The following is a 22,593-nucleotide window of genomic DNA, read 5'->3' as shown; positions in this document are numbered from 1 at the left end:
ACTTGTTTGTCACTCAATTGCTTGTTTTCTTGTTCCAAATATGTGATGACATACTTGGCCCTCTCCAAATTGTCCATCAAAGCTTGTACTTGAGCCTCCTTTTCTTGTATGATGATGTACTTAATTGTTTCTTCATCCCGAGCCTCTAAGTCAATTATTTCTACACCATGATGAGTATAACACTGCTCCGGTTCATCACGCTCTGTCAAGTCAAAGTCCCTTTCCTTCTCATCATCAAAACTCTCCTCTGGCATCTTCTCCTTCCCTTTGTGTGGCACCTGTACCTGTTGTGCTGATGAAGAAGGAAAAACCCCTTCCACATCCTATGGATCTAGCATTTGCCTACGGGCTGATGAAGAAGGCAAGGTCCCTTCCACATCCGGTGGAGAAAACACTTGCCTATCGGCAACAAACAATCTGCTTGTGCCCCTCTGATATGTCATGTAACTCCCGTGCACCTTAGTAGTTCTAGTCTCTTTGGCCTCCTCATCTATTTTCACTTGAGCATTGTTAGAAGGTCCCCCTGTTTTTTGAGACATTGGTGGAGGAATTTGAGGACCCCTGAATATGTCATGAGTGATAAATGTCTCCCAAGAGATGTTGAGGAGACTAAGATGATGAAGCACAATCATCTTGATCAGGGAATAATGATAGAGGCTGCTCATCTACTGAGGGTATGGCTTCTTCTGGACAAAATGAGCCATCTTTTCAATATTCCTGAACAAGAGATAAGGGAGGTTTAACATCCTCACCCTGGTAAAATGCATGAGGAGCCTGATGTGATAGGTGTACAACCTGGAAAATCTTCCCTCACAAGTGAAATATTTCATGGTGATTTTCATCATGGGGACATACTTGTCTTCAATAAATCTAAAAGGAAAAAGTATTTTCACCTCATTTCTGTACCGAGGTTTGATATAAGGTTCATAATAATGGTCATCCAGGTCTTGGGCCTTGTACCACTTCTCCCCTACATTCGAATCCTGGTTGCATCTGAAATGATGGAGGGTGAGACTGTGAATGTTACCCCAACAAGAGTTACCTTGTTGTCCTAAAGATGGGCTACAAAAAGTCTGGTGAGCTCCGGGTGGTATTGAACTCTCTCTACCTGCTCACAAAACTCATAGCAGCCAAGATATCTGAAACATGTGACAGCCAACTAAGAGGCCTGCAATTCTCTAAGGTTTGATGGCTCTTCTTTGATAATTTTTTCTCCCTTGTGTGGTTTTCTCTGTTTCCTAGCTCTATCTCCTGAGGTGTCACTGCCTGTGTTTTCCTCCTCCTCAAGGTCTCAGTCCTCTCCGTCCATGTTTGCAAGGCTTGAGGTTGTATGAAGGGAATGAGTGAAAGTGTTTTACGAGTGAGGGGATGGGAGATGACCTAATGGGCTATAAAATGAATGAGGGAGTAGGAATCATAAAAATGAGAGGGAGGGCTTGTTTTGTTTGAGAAATTTCCCTTGGGGAAGAGGGATAAAGGGATAGGGAAAGAGTTTAGAGTTGTAGTGATAGGTGATAGGAGGAACAATGAGGGTTTAGGGTTTTAGGCATAAAAAGGAGAATTTTAGGGTTTAGGCACTTGCCATGGGAAATTATGGTTAAAAATTGAATTGCAAACCAACAATGGGAGGACCACTTACTTGTATGCAGGTAAGAGAGGGAAAATTTGAAGTTTGTTGAAGTTTAGGGGTCTTTCTAGGCCTTCTACTAAACACACAGCGCCAGTGCACAGACGCACAACGCCACTCCAGAAGCGTAGCACAGTGTATTTTTACAATGGGAAGTTTTCTAGACATGCTTAACGCACAGCGCCAACCCTGCCTGCCTGAAACGCGCATCGCCACTCTACCTATGTGCAACACCACTCCACCACTGCTCCAGACGTGTAGCGCCACCCTCCAGAAGTGCAACGTTAACTCTCCTTCGCCCAAAACGCGCTCAACCTTTCCTCTTCTTCTCACTTTTTGACTCCTTGCTTTCCAAATGAGAATGATGAACTTGAAATTGAAATGTGAGAGCTTGTGTAGGAGTAAATTTTGTTTTTTCACTTGAAAAACCCACTTTCTAATGTTTCTTGACCTTCTTCAAAACTCTGTTTTTAATGCCTTTTCTTCTTTGTGTCTTTTCAGGTGGATAATTATCAACTTGAACTGTTTTTTGCAGTGTTTCTTTGTCTTGCAGCAAGGAGAGATGCTCTGGTGTAGATGGGATCATTTATTACATAAAGTGACTTAAAATTACATAAGAAATACAAATTAACTCAAAATACTCTATTTTCATCTCAAAAACATGTTTTTGAGGTGAAAATTACATTAGGTTAAAAGATAAATATATAGTGAATATGACCTACAAGCCATCATGCTTGACTTATTTATCATCGTCACACCCTTGCTTCCCTTTATTTACACTTCTAAATCAGGCTCTTGACCTTGGTGATGAAACCCTAAGACCTAATGAAAACATGCCCTATGACCTAATAAAAGCATGATTGCAAATTGACCATGAAACCACAACTAAAGACAACATGAATAAGGGTAAGAAAGTATACTATATGAGGGAGAAATTTAGATTTTATAAAGAGAAGACAACCATCATTGGATTAGTTTGACATGACCTAATGAAATGATGCAAAATTTTCAGTATGGGACCCCTAAAATGAAAATGCAAAGAGCAAATTTTGATCCCTGATGGAAGTATGCAGATACTGAAACTAACATTGGCCTTATTGGGGATGGCAGCTCCTTGAAGGTGTCAATAACACTGAAGACCAAGTGCCTCATTCATTGGGCAATACAGTCAAAACAAAAAAAGTGAAAAATGACTCAATACAAATTGAAAACTGACTCACAACCAAATTGACTCTAAACTTGACTATAAACCAAATCAACAAAACTTGAAACAAATCATTCAAACTTTATAGCCTTCACTTCGAGCCCTAATCTCAGATGACAGTGTACTTGAAACCTTGCAAGGAAAAGTAAAATGGTATATACAATGAAGGTGAACTAACGTTAGGGAACAACCTCAAAAGTAGTAGTGCTTCAGGAGCCTACCATCCACTGGCCCTCCAGAACATTCATGACCATCCATTTCCTTTAACAAAAATGCATTATTTCCTTGATAAGCTGAGATTTTATATGGTCCTTTCCATAAATTATCAAACTTACCATGCTTTCCCTTTTCCCCATTCCATGCATCCCACCGCAACACTACATCTTCCAGTTGAAACTTTTCTGCTTTGGTTTTGCGGTCATAAATTTTCTTTATCTTCTCTTGCAACCAAAAAGTGTTTTGGGAAACCTCTTCTCTTGTTTGTTGAAGGTGAATGATTTGATTAATCCTGCATTGAATATCGTCCTCTTCTCTGTCAGCTTCTTGTAACAATCTCATGACCGAGACTACAAGTGATGTAGGAAACACTGTATCAGTACCACAAACCAACTCAAAAGGTGACATACTATGGATTTCTTGCTGCTCACTCTGTCGGCCCACAAGGTATTAACAAGATTTTGATGCCAATTCTTCTTGTTTGCCTCCAGCATTTTCTTGATAATATTCACCAAGGATTTATTTAATGACTCAGCCAATCCATTTCCTTGTGGGTAGTATGTCGTGGAATGAACCAATGTAATATTGTACTTATTGCAAAACTCAACCATCTTCTCGGACTTAAATGATGCTGCATTATCTGTTATAATCTTGTGAGGGCAACCAAAATGAGACAAGATATTAGATTCTATAAATTGGATAATTACCGTGTCCGTGGCTTGCCTTGTCGGAATGGCCTCAATCCACTTGGTGAAGTAATCGGCAGCTATCAAAATCCATCTTTGTTGTGCTGATGATGTGGGATAGATTTCCCCTATGAAATCAAGTCCCCACTACTGGAACGGTGCATTTACTTCAACTGGATTCAAAGGAAGAGGAAGCAACTTCCTTTTCCTTGAAAAACTTGGCATTCATGGCAGCCCATCATTGTCTTATATAAATCTAAAAACAAAGCCAGCCAATAATATCCCGCTCTCAACACTTTTTTAGCTGTTGTTTTCCAAAACAAATGACTGCCACAATCACCTCTATGAAAATCATTCATTACCTATTGAGCTTCATCTTCAACCAAACAATTAAGAAGAACTCCTCCTGGATCTTTCCAATAGAGAGCACTATTTAAAATGCATAATTTTGTAGACTTTAGTTTTAGTGACCTACCTTTACTTCTTGACATTCCAAGAGGAGGGGAAAGATGATGAACAACATAAACTATATCAAATACCAAGGTGATTTGAGAAACATTTTTGATACTTGAATGAGTGAGCCACCATCTTCGTCCTCTGACATTGCTGCAATAAGATTTATGTCTAGGGCACGCAAATTTGATTCAGCCATCAGGTTTTCGAAGCCTTTTCCTTTGATCAGTTTGGTAGGTTTAATCTCAACATCATGCTCCAACATTGCTGCTATCCACTTACCTCTTCTTCCCTCCGGATCAGTGTGCATGAGAACATCCTTGACTGTTGCATTAGGAACATATGCTATAGTATGTGAATGCAAAATGTATACTCTGAAATTCTTCAATGCTTTTATAAGAGCCAGCACTTGTTTTTCAATGATATTGTAATGCAAGGCAGCATCTCGAATAGTCCTACTAAAAAAAGCAATCGGTTGCTCCACCTGATCCCTCTTTTGCATCAATACCGCAGCCATGGTGTGCTCGGATGCAAATGAAAATATAATAAAATTATAAGTACAATCAGGACTAATCAAGACTAGCACTGTAGTCAAAGAAAACTTTACCAAATTGAATGATTTCATGGCATCCTCAGTCCATTTCACAGTGTTGTCCTTTTTCAACATATTAGTTATTTCACATAAATGCTCAGCCAAATTTGGTATAAATCTACGTAAGAAAATAATCTTACCATTGTAAGCCTAAATCTCCTTTTTGTTGTGTGGAAAGTCTATATGCTGGATTGCCTCCACCCTTGAAGGACCAACGTGAATATCATCTTTAGAAATTATATGACCAAGGAGTTTACCCTCTTCCATGGCAAAAAGACTTCTTCAGGTTTAGAGAAATCTCAAACTTCCTACATTTTTAGAGACAATTCTCAAGTGGTGCAAATGCTCATCATCAGAACCAGAAAATACAGTCAAATCATCTAAATAAACTACTAAGAAGACATCCTTCTCATTAGCAAAAGCTATGTCCATCACCCGCTAAAAAGTGGCTCCGAAATTCTTCAATCCAAATGGCATTTTGGCATACTAAAAAGTTCCCCAAGGTGTTGTGAAGGAAGTTTTTTCTTGGTCTTTTTCATGCACCAAGATCTGATTATAGCCTGAGTAACCATCTAGTAGTGACATCTGTGATGCTCCAACTACTCTTTACAGAACTATGGTCCATCTTAGGAAGAGGGTAATTATCCTTTAAGGAAACTTTGTTGAGGTTCCAGAAATATATACACAACATTATTTCTCCTGTCTTCTTTCGTACGGGGACCAAATTTGAAATCCAATCAGAAAATATAATTGGAGCAATGATGCTAGCTTTAAAAATATATTTACCTCTTTCTCGATGGATGGCAGCAAATTTGGATTGATTCTTCTCAACTTCTGTCTAAAAGGTTTTTGATCCAGCTTGATAGAAATAGTATGCTGAATGATATCCTTGTCATACACTTTAAAATCTGAATAATCCCATGCAAAAACATCAGAAAATTCAGAAAGTAATCTAACATACTTAGCCTTTACTTCGGGAGACAATGCTTTTGATAACTTTACAAGCTTCAGCTTGTCAGCTGTTCCAAGATTTACATCTTCAACTCCTTTGTCCGTAGGAACCAAGCTTGGTTTTCTTGCCACATCATCCTAATCAAAAAGCTTCTCTAAAGGTATGAGACCTCTAGCAATAATATTATCCTTCAGCTGTAAAACCTCCATCTGATTTACCTCAATATCCTGTTCATCAGAATCACCATCATCATCAATGGAAGCATTCTTAAACTTTCCTTCATTATGCAAAAAGGCATTAATTTCATTATCATCCCAAAACACTTGCCAATACCTCAAATTATCAGGAACAGTAGGCCTATGTTTGACATGAATTTCAAATTTGTTGCTAGAATTCATTGGAATCTTCAAATTGTTGGCCGTAGTGGCGAGTGAATCTGCAATGATGTTTTGAGTCTGGGTTACTACTGTCAAGGTATATTCAGGAAACATCCTCAAAATATCCAAAACTACATTTTTGTAGGCTCTCATCCACGGATGTTTTGCTTGATATTCTCCCTTTACTTGTTTAATCACCAGCTCTGAGTCACCATAAACATAAATCCTTTTTGCATCGAGCTTCTTCAAAATACCTGTAATCAAAGCCTCATACTCCACTTCATTATTATAGCAATCAAAAGCTAACTTGTAGGAACATACTCTAACATTACTTGGGACTTTGGCAGGCTAGAAAGCAGGGCTTGGAATCCAAATTCCAATACCAACATTGTCCTTACCCATAGTGCCATCGAAGTCCATGCTCCAAAGGCCAGCTTCATCTTCTAGATGCTGGAATTCTGTTTCCTTCTCTACCTTACCTTTGCTGATTACTTCATTTTTCAGCTCTTCACTGACCTTTTGTTGCTGTGTAGGTTGCTCAAAAGAAACTACTATTTTTTATTTTTCTTGATTAAGAACTGTTCTAAAATTCTTGGAAATTTTTGGTACATCATCTGCTTCTACAAGCTAAATATCTACATCATTCAATCCACTATCAGAGTACAAAACAAAGGACTCTAAATCAGTATGTACATCATTTATTGGATGATTCACAGGCTTATCTTTACTAGTGATCATGTAATTCATTTTCTTTCACCGGTACAACTTCCTCAATTGACCGAAAACAAGGATGGTATCATAAGAGAAGTCAAGCTGTAAAGTGCCTTTGAGTTTAACACCCCACGATCTAGATAAGAGCATACCAAATCGAGGCGGTATATCAACAACTACCACATCCATCAAGACATTTTTTCTTGGGATTTGATCTAAAGAAACCACCAAATCTTTGATGAGATCAATGCAACAAACTCTACTGGAGTCAAAGGAGTACAAATCATGATATTTCCAGGTGATATCCAGGCCCAACTTTTCCATAATGGCTTTAGGCATCAAATTGTGGGAAGCTCCGAAATCTAACATAGCATTATGGAGAATATACTCATGCAATCTAAGACTCAAATAAAAGGGAGGAACTTCACTATCTTCAGGCTGACCTTCTATGGCTGGACCAAAAATGAGTTCAGGATGATCATCCTCAACATTCACCATGTCTGACAAAGGATCAATTTGCAATATTCTAGATACATGGTGTTTATAATTGCAATTCTTAACCAGCTCAGTCAAAGGAATGGACACTTTTAATTTAGAAATTTCACTTTCTAAATTAAAGGATGAAACTTTGTCTACCTCTTTGACAGCATTGTCCTTCTTATCTACTTGCTCTTTCGCTGCACTATCTTTTTGCTGATTGTTCTTCTCGTTTGTAGTGATACTTGTTGATGGTACCTTGCTGCGATTTGGATTAGAAAGCACTTTTCCTTTCTTCTGAATGTTTGATGAATCATTCTTGGATTACACATATTTTCTTTTCTAAATGGGATTTAGCGGTACATTTCTGCTCCTTAAAGAGTGCTGCCTCTGTTGTGCAATCAAAGCATTCATAAAACCATGCTGATAATCATCAGATTCAGCCTCCAAAACCACATCATTTGCTAAGATGTAATCCTCATCCCTTTGAATGTCTAGAACTTCTGCGTATTCTTCATCTTCGATCAGAAATAAAGGCATACCATCAGCAGTGAAAAAGTGATTTGTTTCAATTACCGAATCTTCGTCATCTTCTTCTTCCATTCCTTGAACATAATTCTGTTGTAAGGGAGTTCTAATCTGCTGTTGTTGCACTGGTTTCTTTGGTGCCTTTTGTTCTCTCTGCTTGATTCAGAATTAGGGCTATTGCTGTCCTCTAAAATTTGGATTCCAGACTGGTGCTTCAGGTCTATCTATGATGGTTAACTAGTCAACCATCCTTTCCACTATTCGAATCAATGTATCCATCTTTACATCTGAAGGAGATGCATCTTCTTTTATGGTCACTCTTTTCTCAGATCTCATTCTTGCTCTTTTGGCCAACAAGTTTTCTTCTACACTCGCAACATTCTTTTGCATGTCTTCTAGTGTGGTAGGATCACATTCTCGCAATTGATATGCCATATCAACATTGAAATCGTCTGGAAACTTGAGCAAAGCCAATCCCTCCGGTGGTTTAATGTTCGTAGGAATAGCATTGTAAACTGCATTAAACCTCACACAATAGTCTTGCACACTCTCGCCGACATTTCTTTTGATGTTCTCATACTTGGACAAAATCTGAAGTGGATTCTTCTTCACCTCCCACCGATCCAAGAATTGCCTATGGAGGATTACTAAAGTGGTGATAGAAGCTACTGGTAAAGCTCTGAACCATTTTCGAACATCACCTGCAAATATTTGTACAAACAATCTCATCGTCACATCTTTAATCTATACTTCATGGAGGTCAAAGAAATCATTTTATCAACATGTTGCTGAGCTGTAATGGTTTGAGTGGCATCAAAGAAAGGTATTTTGGTTTGATAATCAGCGGGCATGGCACCAAGATTCTGAGGTAAAACAAGGGGTGCATACTGGGCAGCCATAACTCGAGGTGGAGTTAAAGCAAGGAGTGGGCTACTAGGAGTTGATGCAGTAGTTGATGGAGAATTGGGAGTAATGGGTGACTGATGGGGAATGATAGGTTGATAGGGAAGTGCAGGTATAAATGGAGGTGGGAAATGAACTTCATAAGTTGAAGGGAATAATGAAGAACTAATGGTAGTGGACACCGGTTCAGAAAGCTCAGGGATCTTAGCAGTAGTGAGGGGAATTTAGGATATACTCATCACTTGACCAGTTTGCCTTTTGGACTTCGAGATCTGCAATAAACTTGGGATCTAGAACTATGTCGTCAAGTGCACTTTCAGACGTGGCTCTAAATAGAGAAATGTCAAATGATAGATCAAAGGTTAGGTCTTCTATGTTAGTGCCTAGATTTAACTTAGGCTGAAAAGGTAGGATCTAGGGCCAACTTCAAACCACGCTCAGCCTGGTAGCTAGCCCTACCAGGTCAGGAGAGGGCTCTCTCCGGGTCAATCTCAACAAATAATGATCGAAGAAGGCTTGAGATGACTAAAATATATTCTAATTTTAGGCTAGGTATATGTGCAAGAGAATTGATTTGATAAAATAGTGTTTTGTTGGCTCAACGGGAAAGGCACATTTTGGGGTTGCGGGGATTGAGGCTCAATTCTGCAGAGATCTCAATGGGGCAAGGTAGGCAATTGTTTTTGCACTTAAATTTTAGTGAGATGGATGTAAAAGATATATGAGGTGTTGAAGAGGGCAAGGGCAATCAAGAATCCTCCCCAAACAGCTGAAAACATCAAACAACTAAAGCAAACTTCAAGTAGAGCATTGCACTTTCAATGAATTCTACTTACACTCTTGTTTGTTTAGTTCAGAATAAATAAGATAGATGATGGTATACATAAAAAAATTCACAATTACAAAGAGAAACACTATACAAATACAAATTGCTACATGAATCCCAAAGAGTGCTGCAAATCCTGGTCTCAATTCCTTAGCCAAAATGAAAATATGTGTACAATGAAGCTCAATGCCTTCTCAAGAGTCCAACCATGCTAATGACTGAAAAATAACATAATATAGACAAACATAGCTCATCCTTTCCTCTAGGGGTCGAGCTCACAAGTTTAAGGGCTGATCCAACTGATTCTAAACTGAGAACTAGAAACTAGGCAACATAACAGCATGCCTCTAGAAACAAGGGAACTGATTCATTCAGTTTCAAACAACCTCTAAACTGATGAATCTACATATTTACATCATAATCCATCAATTTTAATCAAATTAAATCATAAATTTCCATTAGGAAAGTGAAAAAGTCAAACTAGGTGAAGTTTGGTGAAAAACAGAGCAAAACTTGGTCAAACTGGCAATTTTTCCTCTATGTGCTGTGCCTGATTCTCTATGTGTAGCGCCTGTTTGAACCCACTTTTGGAGGCCTTTTCGATGTCCAAATGAGCTCCAATTGTGCTTTCTGGAACGGTCTACCTGTATACCTTCCAACCCAAGTGGAATTGTTTAAGTTTTCCTCCATTTCCCCCCCAAACGTCCATTCTCCCAACACTGCTTCCTGTGTGTCAAAATAGGGGTAGGGAGGTCATTTCTTGAGTGTTTTTGACATTTTTGAGGGCTCAAAACCTGCCCACATTCCTTGGCCATAGGTAGGAAAGTGTAATTTTTCATGAAAAATCCAAAAATTCTGAGTTTTTGTGATTTGGAGGCCTCTAGTAGAAGCGAGCGCCAAGTGGCGCGGCGCATAGAGTAGAAAACCCTTTGTTAAAACTTTCTGCACATAGTGCCCTTTTGCAGACAAGTTTTGAGGGCCTTTCCAGTGTCCAAATTGTGTTAAAAATAGCTCTTTGGAAATAGTATTGAGTCTACTTTCCAACCCAACTTGAATTTTTCAATTTGGAGTTCATTTTCCCTGTCAAAAGTCAAATCTCCCAAGACTGGTCAAAATGTGCAAAATGAGGCTACCTAAAGATAGAGTGTTGTTGCAGTCAACTTTTGAAAGTCTTCCTCAACCCAACATTGAGCTCAGGATAGCTCATTGGAAATATATTTTTGTCTAAATATCATTTGACTCATCAAGCAAGTCATTTGGCCAACCAAGCTAGGAGAAAACTTGATTTTCCCAAGGTCAATACAGAGGTGCATCAATTCTCCCGAGGCAAATGTATTTTTGATATTTATTTAAAACCATGTCACATTTGTAAAAAGTGAAGGAGGTTTTTAGTATTTGGCCTATTTTGGACAAAAACCTCTCTCAAGTTTCCCAAATTCATATTTTATTGTTCATAAACATCATTTGAGTAGAACCTACCCCAATGTGTGGAACAGGGGATTTGTCGAAATGATGCGAAATGAAGGGGATAAGGGGCTTCTAAATTCTTGGAAAAATTCTTGGAAGTAGGGAGGGATGTTAGGAAGTAAGGGAAAGTGGAATTGAAAAGATTGACTGAGGGGAAGGTGTCCAAAAGGGCAAAACACAAGCCTAGCCCAGAAAATTGTCAAGTTGTAGCAAGAAACTAGGGTTTGTGCAAAAATGAGGAATTCAGGGGATCTCAGAGATGAGAAGTGTTTAATAAGGTACATTAAGGATAGGAGAAGGTGTATGAACATCAGTATACAAGTTTTGCTAATGATTTGACCATCCAAGAGAAATTACCTTCAAAACCCTAGGAGAGGGAAATGAACCTTACCTAGGCACAACTGAAGTATGAACAAGGTGTAAAATGACCCATTAGAACCTGACATGATGATGAAAACCCTCTGAATGATGGTACACTCAGCCAAATGGTGACATGAAGCTCTTGGGACAGCCATTAGGGTTTGAGAATTTACACTTGGGATTTTGGGAAAGGGAACTTGGGATAGGGGATTAGTGAATTTAGGGGGTAGGGGAACTTAGGGAATAATGAAATCAATGGACAAATGGGATAAGGGAGTGATGGAGGGATGATAGACTTGGTAGCAAAATAGTTAAATACAAAACCCTAGTAGCAATCTCCTTTGAAAATGTTGAAAAAGTAGGGTTTGATTTTTTAAACACTCACCATTCATCAATCACCATGACATATACACCAAACTTGGATAAAAACAGAGATGGAGGCTCTACCTACTTGTATCAAGACCAATTCATGCGATTTGGGGCGATGAGAGCGATTTTGGGTAGTTTTTGGGCTCTTTGGCTGTGTGCGTCGCACATCCAGCCCAATGTGCCGCGCCCAGCGTATGCGCCGCGCCCGTGTTGTTTTACACTGCGAAATGCAGCCCAATGCACAGCGCCTTTGGATTTGCACAGTTTTGCTTCAAACTTGCTTCCTTTCTCCAACACGACCTTCTCTTGCTTAATATGTCTTCTTTGAATGCAAATGAGCTCTTTGAACATGACCAATGAGTTATATACAAGAGATTTTAAGTTTTCACTTATCAGCGACCCACTTTGTAATGTTTGATTTGACTTGCTTTTCAAACTCTATTTTTGGGCAGTTTGCTTTATTTTTGCCTGTGATGAACTGAATGCTTTGCGTTTTTGTTTGCCTTGCAGGCGATGGAGCAGCTGAATCTTTTCAAGGTGACCAGGGTTGCCTCTGAGCTGATTTACATTCAAGAGAACTGAAAATACATGAATTAATACAATAAAAACCTAGAATACTCTATTTTTCCTCAAAACAGAGTTTTGAGGAAAAATACATTGCTGAGCAATTTATTATGAACTTTATTGGTACTGGAACCTCCTCATGTGCTTGCTGACTATTATTGGACATTTTGGAGACCTTTTTAATGAAACCCTAGAAAACACTTCTGCAATCATCACAAAGCCAAAAAGGTGATTGTATACAATTTTTGATGAATAAACATGACCTAGAAGGTAAATGACATGAGGGAAAATGTAAATCAAGCCACTACCGTCAGATGATCCATGCTCCTAATGGAATGCAGCTGATTGAGTGAGACACCTAATATGTAATGCAACAAGAGGATTTGATCTTTGACGGAGGGATGAAGATACCGACACTAACATTGGCTCCAATGGGGATGGTAGCTCCTTGGAGGTGCCAAGAACTACAGATCTCTGGGAAAGCAGGCAGTGCCTTTTGTCCATTGGGCTATGGAGTCAATAACTTCAAAACACCCAAAAACCAATTACTACGAAACTTTGACTCAAGACTCATAGTTTAACTGACTAATCCAAAACTAAAACAAGTACTTACAAAGCTTTTAAATGGCAGCAGACCATCGAGATTTGAGAACTTCAAATCCTGATGACAACCACCTGCCAACTGATGAAATGTGTGCAATCATGTGTAGTGAGCCTTCCAATGTAACCAATCCAACAAATGGCTACTCAATGAATTTTTTTTCTCACTTTCCCCGAGCAGGCAGAACGACGTACATGTAGGCAACTCACAATAACCATTGAAACCAAGGCTTCTGATAACAAACCAGGCAACATTTATCTTCTCTAATGCTTGCAAAAGAATGCCAAAGGGATCTTGATAATCCTGAAGCACTATTTTGTCTTGATATCCAGCAACAAAAATACAAGTACTCCCTTCATTCTGATCTGAAAGAACCACTGGTTGCTGAGTGATAGGAAGGCATAGAGAGGTATAAGCTTCTGCCATCTAAGTGTTAGCTGTAAATTCCTTGACCGTGAAAAATTCTGGCATATTGTCTCTCTCAATCTCATATTCCTGAACTTCATGGTCTAGGTCATCCTTAAACAGAAAACAATCTTCAAGATCATCAAACATGACAGCCTTATCATCTTCATGAAAGAAAATATTACCTATTTGCTGATCTATAAAGCTAATTACAAGACTGTCATCATTTTCAAAAGAGGAAGAAGTTCCACCATCACCTTCTTGACCATGTGCACACTGCAGATCTGTGTTAACTTGAGTTGTAACATGACCTTTCAAGAGTTGATCTATCTCATCTTCAGACAGAGGAGATAAAACTTTCTGTTTTGTTTTGCTGAAGTGATTTTTGTCTTCTTGAAATAACATTTCAAAACATGAAAAATCTGAATGACGGTCCTGATCTTCCGAAATTTGAAAACATTGTTGATCATCCTCATATGACATGGCAATCAAATTATCATTTACCACTGAGTTATCGAAAGAGGATTTTTCACTTACTTGAACAAAGATCTCATCTTGTTTTTCATGAAATGACTGGATTACCTCCTCATGAAGGCTTGGGTCAGTAACTTTGTCTTCTTCATTCCAGATGATCTCAACAACAGAGCTCTCCTTCATGGGATTCAAAACAAGGTAGTCTTCATCATCATGATCTAAATCTAGATCTGAAATAGCTGACTTGACTTTATCACATTCTGAAATTGAAACTTGACTTTCATGCATGCTGTGCTCTTCTATGGACAGATCTGAAATAAAACCTTCTCTTTCATCATCTTCCGCCGTACTAAGATCTTGATCCTGCTGCAAATTTTCTTGATCATCTTGATAAGTATCACTCTCTTTATGCTGCTGAAATGGATTTTCATACAGGGCTTCCATGATCTCATAGTCCATGAAGTCATCATCTTCATAAACTTTCTCAAGATGTTCAATAAAACAATAAACATGTTTGTAATAGTTCTGAACTAGATTTAATGATGGATAAGATTATTTATACCTTTCAAAGAACATGGTATGAAAATATTTTAAACAGTAAATACAAGCAGGCGGCAAACTTTCATACTAAGATCGGGCTTCACCTTCCAGAGTGGCCATGAATATCTTCATCAAGCAATCTTCAGGAAAATCAACCTTCAACTTGCGAATATGTATGTGAAATCTAACTAGATGTAAAGCAACATCCTTCCTATCATCATCTTTAAACGTAGGAAAATTCCTTTGCCAATATACCTTTGGAATTTTATTTGGAAAACCTGGAATGTGATCTCGGCTCATGGGAGCATAGCTTCGATCCAGCGAAACCATTTTGATAACAATGAATTCACTAATAAATTCTTCAGGCTACTGTTTTTTGAAGGATAGAGTCACCATAAAAATTCTGAACCTTGGGATTCTTCGACACTGCAGTCGCCAGGCGAATGATTTCAACCTTCCTGTGTCTGACTGTTGTCCACCGTCAACAATCAGATCTGAACTTGATACATGTTACTGGGGCAATTTTCAAGTTAGATGTTTATGTTTATAATACTAGACCGGAGATTCACTAAAGCAGCATTTATCTGCTTTCGCTAATGCAAAGCAAGAGCATTTCAAAGGCTACCTGGCATACCTTCAGGCTCCGTCTGTAGTTTATGAAACGAAGAACACTAATAAACAAAAAATCTTTTCTTCCCCAGTATGGTCACCTGATCCGGATTTAAACAGGAACGCAACAAATTACAGAGATAACCATATACACAAAGATGCAACGGAAATAATACTTCATTTCATTAATGGAAAATACTGAAATATGCTTACAACCAGAAATGGAAATAAACCAGCTAGGGCGATGGTAGCTTATCTCTGAGAAGAGATGTGATGGCTACATGCCTCTGAACTGTGTTACAATGAGGCTCGAAGGCCTATTTATTGTTGAGAAACAATGGAAAACCCTTAACATTCCAAAACCTAACCCTAGGAGATGAAACGCCAAACTGTGGGCCCTGTTTGGGGTAAATTGGTACATCAACTTCCCGGGGTCGTAACTTTGGCATATGATCTCCGTTTGACGCGTACAACAGCTCATTAGAAAGATCTATCCGAGCACTATCATTGTTGGAACGGGCAACATCGGGACCCATGATGCCCCCGGATTCCCCAAAAAACGTCGTTTAGGGCCTCAAAACGGCTCCGGAAGTTCAGGACCCGAAAAACTACTAAAAATAGTAAGTTGTGCTACAATTAAAGAAACTGAAAATGCTGAGAAAGACAATGGTGGGGGTCCAGGTGGACTTGGCAGGTGGCCACCAAGATCCACCTGGATCATTCCTCCCCCCTTAGGAAGCAATGGTCCCCATTGCGTTGAGCTCCTCCATGAGATGAGGAAACTTCTGCTGAACTTGTTCCCTGGTGAGCCACTTGCCCTGCTGAAGGAGTTGGCCTGCTTTGACAACTCGATACAGTTGGATATTCTGTTGGCAAGTGTTCTTGATCTGTGTGTCCATGATCCGATCAGTTGCAGCTTGTTCCATGCAATCTGGATTTAATTCTGTGGGTTTGAGCTGTTCTGCAATGTCGGATGTGTCGAGCAATGGTGGAAAGTATGGTCCAAGGCGGTCCACATTGAACACTGGGTGCAGGCCAAGGAATGGGGGAATGCTGAGCTCAAATACATTGTCTCCCATAGCCTTAGTAATGGTGTAAGGACCATATCGGAGTAGTCTGAATTTCCGATAGGCTCCAGTAAGGCGTTCCTTTTGCAAAGGCAACTAGACTTTGTCGCCCACCTGAAACTTGTGTGGCACCCGATGTTGATCATGTCGTTGCTTGTACTTGGCATTTGATTTCTCAAGAATGTCATGGACCTGCTGGCGAATATGTTGGATGCGCTCAATGAAGCTGGTGGCCTTATCTGTTTCGGACTGGACATGAGCTGAATTCATGTGAGTAGCTGCAAGTGGCATGGCCACATCAATGGGGCATAGTGGCTGGAATCCCAAACCCACCTGAAAAGGGCTATGGCCAGTGGAGCTGTGAAGAGCTCGGTTGTAGCTGTGCTGAACATAGGGGAGGCTCTCGTCCCATGTGCGTGGATGCTTTGAGTTATACATGCGCAGAATGTGCACAATCATCCTATTGACAACCTCTGTCTGGCCATCAGTTTGAGGATGGAAGGCTGTGGACTTCGTGAGTTTGGTGTCCAGCATTGACCAGAGACTGGACCAAAATGTGCTGAGAAACCGACTGTCCCGATCTGAGATGATAGACTGTGGGATCCCAAAGTGCACCCACACTCGTTCAAAGAAGAGTTTAGCAGTGGCTTCTGTTGTGATATTCTTCTTGCAGGCCATCATAATGGCCATCTTCGAGAACCTGTCGACGACCACAAAAACACAGTCATTTCCATGCTTAGTGGAAGGAAGGCCTGACATGTAATCCATGGAAATGGATTCCCAAGGTCGACTAGGGGTAGGCAACGGGGTATAGAGGTCATGCTTCTTAATGGTCGGTTTGGCAATGGCACAGGCAGTACATTATCAGATGTACTTCCCAACATCCTGTCGAAGATTCGGCCAATAGAAATAATTTTGCAGTACTGCCACTGTTTTCTCGACCCCGAAATGCCCAGCAGCCCGACTGTAGTGTGCTTCCCAAATCATCTTGGCACGCTCGCTTGAAGGAACACAAAGGTGACCGAGGTGGCATAATAGGGCATCCTGGAGGTGAAAATCTGCAACATGCCGACCCTCCAAGAGTGTCTGGTATGTGTGGCCGAATTCTGGGTCGCTTTTGTAGAGAAGTGGCCAATCAGAAGTCTCGTGCCCACAAGAGTTGAGCACGGTGGTTAGCGCCATGATCGGTGGTCGACTGAGGCAATCTGCAACATTATTGGTGCTGCCCTTTTTATACTTAATATTCAAGTGAAACTGTTGCAGGTATGTAGACCACTTCTGATGGCGATCATTCTGCAATTTCCCTTGGGTCTGTATGAACTGCAGAGGTCGGTGGTCTGTGTGGATGACCGTTTCCTTCCCCAAAATGTAATGCTTCCATTGTCGGCAGGCCTGTACAATGGAATACATCTCTTTATCATAAGTGGGGTACTTCCGGACTGTGTCTGAAAGTGTTTCACTGTGATATGCCACTGGATGTCCATGTTGAGTAAGGACTGCCCCAATAGCATAGTCAGAGGCATCTGTCTCGACCTCAAATGGTTGTTGTAAATCTGGTAACGCGAGCACTGGTGCCGTGCAGAGGCGATCCTTCAACTCCCTGAATGCCTTCTGTTGAGATTCAGACCAAAAGAATTTTTCTTTCACCCCGCCCTTGGTGACTTGACTCAAGGGCCAAGAAATATGAGAAAACCCCAACACAAACCTGCGGTAGAAGTTGGCAAGACCTAGAAAGCTGCGGAGCTCTGTTAGAGTGGTTGGAGAGGGCCAATCCCGAATGACTTGGATCTTGGCTGGATCGACATGCACCCCCTGTTCATCAATGATGTATCCCAGATACTGAACCTGGGTCATGCCAAAAGTGCATTTCTCCAAATTGGCACATAGCTTGTGTTGCCGCAGTGTTTGGAGAACCTGTCGGATGTGGTGGAGGTGCTCTTCCCAACTCTGGCTGAAGATCAGAATGTCATCCAAGTATACTACTACAAAGGAGTTGGTGAATGGCCGCAAGATGTCATCCATTAGCCTCATAAAGGTTGCAGGAGCATTCGTCAATCCGAAAGGCATGACCAACCATTCGAAGAGGCCCTCCTTGGATTTGAAGGCAGTCTTCCACACATCGGAGGGTTCTATTGGTACCTGGTGATATCCTGACTTCAGATCGATCTTGCTGAAATATTTTGCCCCCTTTAGTTGGTCTAGGAGGTCATCAATCCGCAGGATCGGGTACCTATTACGGACAGTGATCTTGTTCAGCGCCCGATAGTCAATACAGAGTCTCCACGTCCCATCCTTCTTCTGTACCAACACGATCGGGCTCCCACAGGGCGATGAACTCGGACGGATGTGACCTTTCTGCAGGAGCTCCTGAATCTGCCTCTTGATTTCATCGTTCTCCAGAACGGAGCGCCGATAAATTGGTCCATTGGGTAGCGGCGCACCTGGGGTCAGATCGATGGAGTGCTTGACTTGACAGTGCAGAGGAACCCCTGCCGGGGAGGTGAAGATGTCCTCGTACTCCTCCACAACCTTGTCCATCTGTAGTTGTCGTGCAGAGGGACCCCGTTTGGAGGCCGCGGCCACTGTCTTCTTCTTTCCTTGAGGGCGTATCATCAGGAAAACAAATTTCCTGGTTTTGGAAATGATCTTACTGCATTGTTTTGCAGTAATCAAAGAGATGGCGGCAGGTGGTGCTACCTCTGGTATCCTGAACAACTTATTTCCCAATGTAATAATAACAACATGGGGCCTTGATTCATACACAGCATGTCGCTTCCACAAGTATGGTTGTCCTAGTAATACATCACAAACTTCAAGGGGAGCAATGTCACACAATACCTCATCCGTGAAGGGCTTGATGTTGTATGGAAGGCGACACTACTGGCTCACGCGAAGATCTCGTCTTTGGTGAAGCCACCCAATGGTGTATGGTTGTGGATGTGCTGTGGTCAGTAAGCCCAACCGCTTCACGACCTCTGCCGAAATGAGGTTCTTTTGACTCCCGCTATCAACAATGAACTGTATTGGGGATCCCTTTACCCACATCTGGGAGTGGAAGAGACGCTCCTCCTCCTCTGGATCTTTGGGTTCATTTTTCTGGATCTTTGCGGTAGCAACAGTGGCGCTGGGATCCGCATCAATGATCTGCTTCCCTTTTTCATAACCCTTATCGGGTTCTGTCTCAGAGTCGGAACATGCATCTGATTCTAAAACCTTTAGCTCAGCCACCAGTGACTGCTTGGCCCGACACTCACTTGTGTTGTGAGTGGAGCTCTTATGGAATTCACACCATTTTCCAGTGTCCTTTCTCGGCTTCGCGGCGCTGTTCTTTGCTTGCAGCTTCGGCTGGTTGTCTTGGGCTGTCCCGCCTTGGCTTTGTCCTTTGTTCTGTGGTTTAGGGGCACCTTTCCCCTGCTTTGGATTCGCAGATCCAAAGTCTCGCTTCTTTTGTTTAAACTTCTGCTCGACCTTGATGGCATATCGGTATGCTGCGCCGAGCGAGGGGATGTTTAGGAATTGTATTTCTTCCTGGATGTACTTGTGCAGGCAGCCATGGTATTTGAGTATCAAATGTTGCTCCGAATCCTTGATACCCAACTTTGTGCGAAGGGTATGGAAAAGATTGGTGAACTCCGGCACGTCTTGGTCCCTTCCCTGCCGCAGCGTGGTCCACTTTATGTATTCATCCTCATAGCTTCCGACAGGGTAGTACTGCTCCTTGATGGCATCCCAGAACGAATCCCAGGTGGGTGCGGCCGAAAATAGTGAGCCAGTACTTTCATCCTTCTGCTCGCAGTAGGTTTCCCACCAGTCCTTGACGTGGGGGGCTGCTTTGAGAAGAGCAAAAACAATCTTTTCCCGACTCAAAAATTCATGAACAGAAAAATAACCCTCTAGCAGATTTAACCATTTATCTACGGCATCTGCGTCTATCTGACCCTCGAATATGGGGATTTCAAAATTAACTTGTACCTTAAAGGGTGTGGCGTTTCCAGAGTAGCTGCTGGAAGCCGATGCGTTGCTTCTGGGTAGCCGCTGAAGGATCTGGGCAAAGCTGTCCATCATCGCGTTCCGTTGTCGCTCGAGGGCTTCTTCGAGCAAGATTTTGATGGGATCTCCTGCCCCCTCGTCTTTCTTCTCGTCCGCCATGGGAGGCCGTCGGGATTTGCGAGGCTGGTCTTGCAAAGGTTCAACCAGTTCAAGCCCTAACTCCTTATATCCCGACCTTGTTGGGGACATGCAAAGAAAAACAGAGAAAAAGCAGACTGCTCTGATACCACTGATCTGGATTTAAACAGGAACGCAACAAATTACAGAGATAACCATATACACAAAGATGCAGCGGAAATAATACTTCATTTCATTAATGGAAAATACTGAAATATGCTTACAACCAGAAATGGAAATAAACCAGCTAGGGCGATGGTAGCTTATCTCTGAGAAGAGATGTGATGGCTACATGCCTCTGAACTGTGTTACAATGAGGCTCGAAGGCCTATTTATTGTTGAGAAACAATGGAAAACCCTTAACATTCCAAAACCTAACCCTAGGAGATGAAACGCCAAACTGTGGGCCCCGTTTGGGGTAAATTGGTACATCAACTTCCCGGGGTCATAACTTTGGCATATGATCTCCGTTTGACGCGTACAACAGCTCATTAGAAAGATCTATCCGAGCACTATCATTGTTGGAACGGGCAACATGGGTCCATTCCATGGACCCATGTTGCCCCCGGATTCCCCAAAAAACGTCGTTTAGGGCCTCAAAACGGCTCCGGAAGTTCAGGACCCGAAAAACTGCTAAAAATAGTAAGTTGTGCTACAATTAAGGAAACTGAAAATGCTGAGAAAGACAATGGTGGGGGTCCAGGTGGACTTGGCAGGTGGCCACCAAGATCCACCTGGATCATCGCCACTATGTTAGTACCTAGATTTACCTCAGGCTGAAAAGGTAGGATCCAGGGCCAACATCAAACCATGCTCAACCTGGTAGCTAGCCCTACCAGGTCAGGAGAGGGCACTCTTCGAGTCAATCTTAGCAAATAATGATCGATGAGGGCTTGAGATGACTGAAATATCTTCTCATTTTAGGCTAGGTATATGTGCAAGAGAATTGATTTGATAAAATAGTGTTTTGTTGGCTCAACGAGAAAGGCACATTTTGAGGTTGCGGGGATTGAGGCTCAGTTCTGCAGAGATCTCAATGGGGCAAGGTAGGCAATCTTTTTGGCACTTAAATTTTAGTGAGATGGAGGGAAAATACAGATGAGTTGTTTAAGAGGGCAAGGGCAATCAAGAATCCTCCCCAAATAGCTGAAAACATCAAACAACTAAAGCAAACTTCAAGTAGAGCATTGCACTTTCAATGAATTCTACTTACACTCTTGTTTGTTTAGTTCAGAGGAAATAAGATAGATGATGGTATACATAAACAAAATTCACAATTACAAAGAGAAACATTGTACCAATACAAATTTCTACATGAATCCCAAAGAGTGTTGCAAATCCTGGTCTCAATTCCTTAGCCAAAATGAAAATATGAGTGTACAATGAAGCTCAATGCTTTCTCAAGAGTCCAACCATGCTAATGACTGAAAAATAACATAATATAGACAAACATATCTCATCCTTGCATCTAGGGATCGAGCTCACAAGTTTAGGGGCTGATCCAACTGATTCTAAACTAAGAACTAGAAACTAGACAACATAACAGCATGCCTCTAGAAACAAGGGAACTGATTCATTCAGTTTCAAACAACCTATAAACTGATGAATCTATCTCTACAAGTGAAAATATAAAATATTTACATCATAATCCATCAATGTTCATCAAATTACATCATAAATATTCCATTAGGAAAGTGAAAAATTCAAACTAGGCGAAGCTGGGCGAAAAACAGAGCAAAACCTGGTCAAACTAGCAATTTTTCCTCTATGCGCCGCGCCTGATTCTCTATGTGTAGTGCCTGTTTGGACACACTTTTGGAGGCCTTCCTGATGTCCAAATGAGCTCCACGTGTTCTTGTAGGAAAGGTATTCCTGTATACTTTCCAAAACAAGTGGAATTTTTCAATTTGGCCTCCATTTCCCCCCCAAAAAGTCCACTCTCCCAATACTGCTTCCTCTGTGTCAAAATAGGGGCAGTGAGGTCATTTTTGAGTGTTTTTGACCTTTTTGAGGGCTCAAAACCTGCCCAAATTTCTTGGCCATAGGTAGGAAAGTTTAATTTTGCATGAAAAATCTAAAAATGCTAAGTTTTTGTGATTTGGAGGCCTCTAGTAGAAGCAAGCGCCACGTGGCGTGGCGCATAGAGCAGAAAACCTTGTGTTAAAAATTTCTGTGTGTAGCGCTCTTTTGAAGACCAGTTTTGAGGGCCTTACCGGTGTCCAAATTTTGTGCACAATAGCACGTTGGAAATATTATTGAGTCTACTTTCCAACCCAACTTGAATTTTCGAGTTCATTTGCCATGTTAAAAGTCAAATCTCCCAAGACTGGTAAAAATGTGCAAAATGAGGCTGCCTAAAGGCAGAGTGCTTTTGCAGTCAACTTTTGAAGGTCTTCCTCAACCCAAAATTGAGCCCAT

This window comes from Pinus tabuliformis, chromosome 8 (assembly GCF_031772625.1).
Source record: "Pinus tabuliformis cultivar Carrire ecotype Pingquan chromosome 8, CPIR1, whole genome shotgun sequence".
NCBI lineage: Eukaryota > Viridiplantae > Streptophyta > Pinopsida > Pinales > Pinaceae > Pinus > Pinus tabuliformis.
This window is presented reverse-complemented; position numbering follows the sequence as displayed.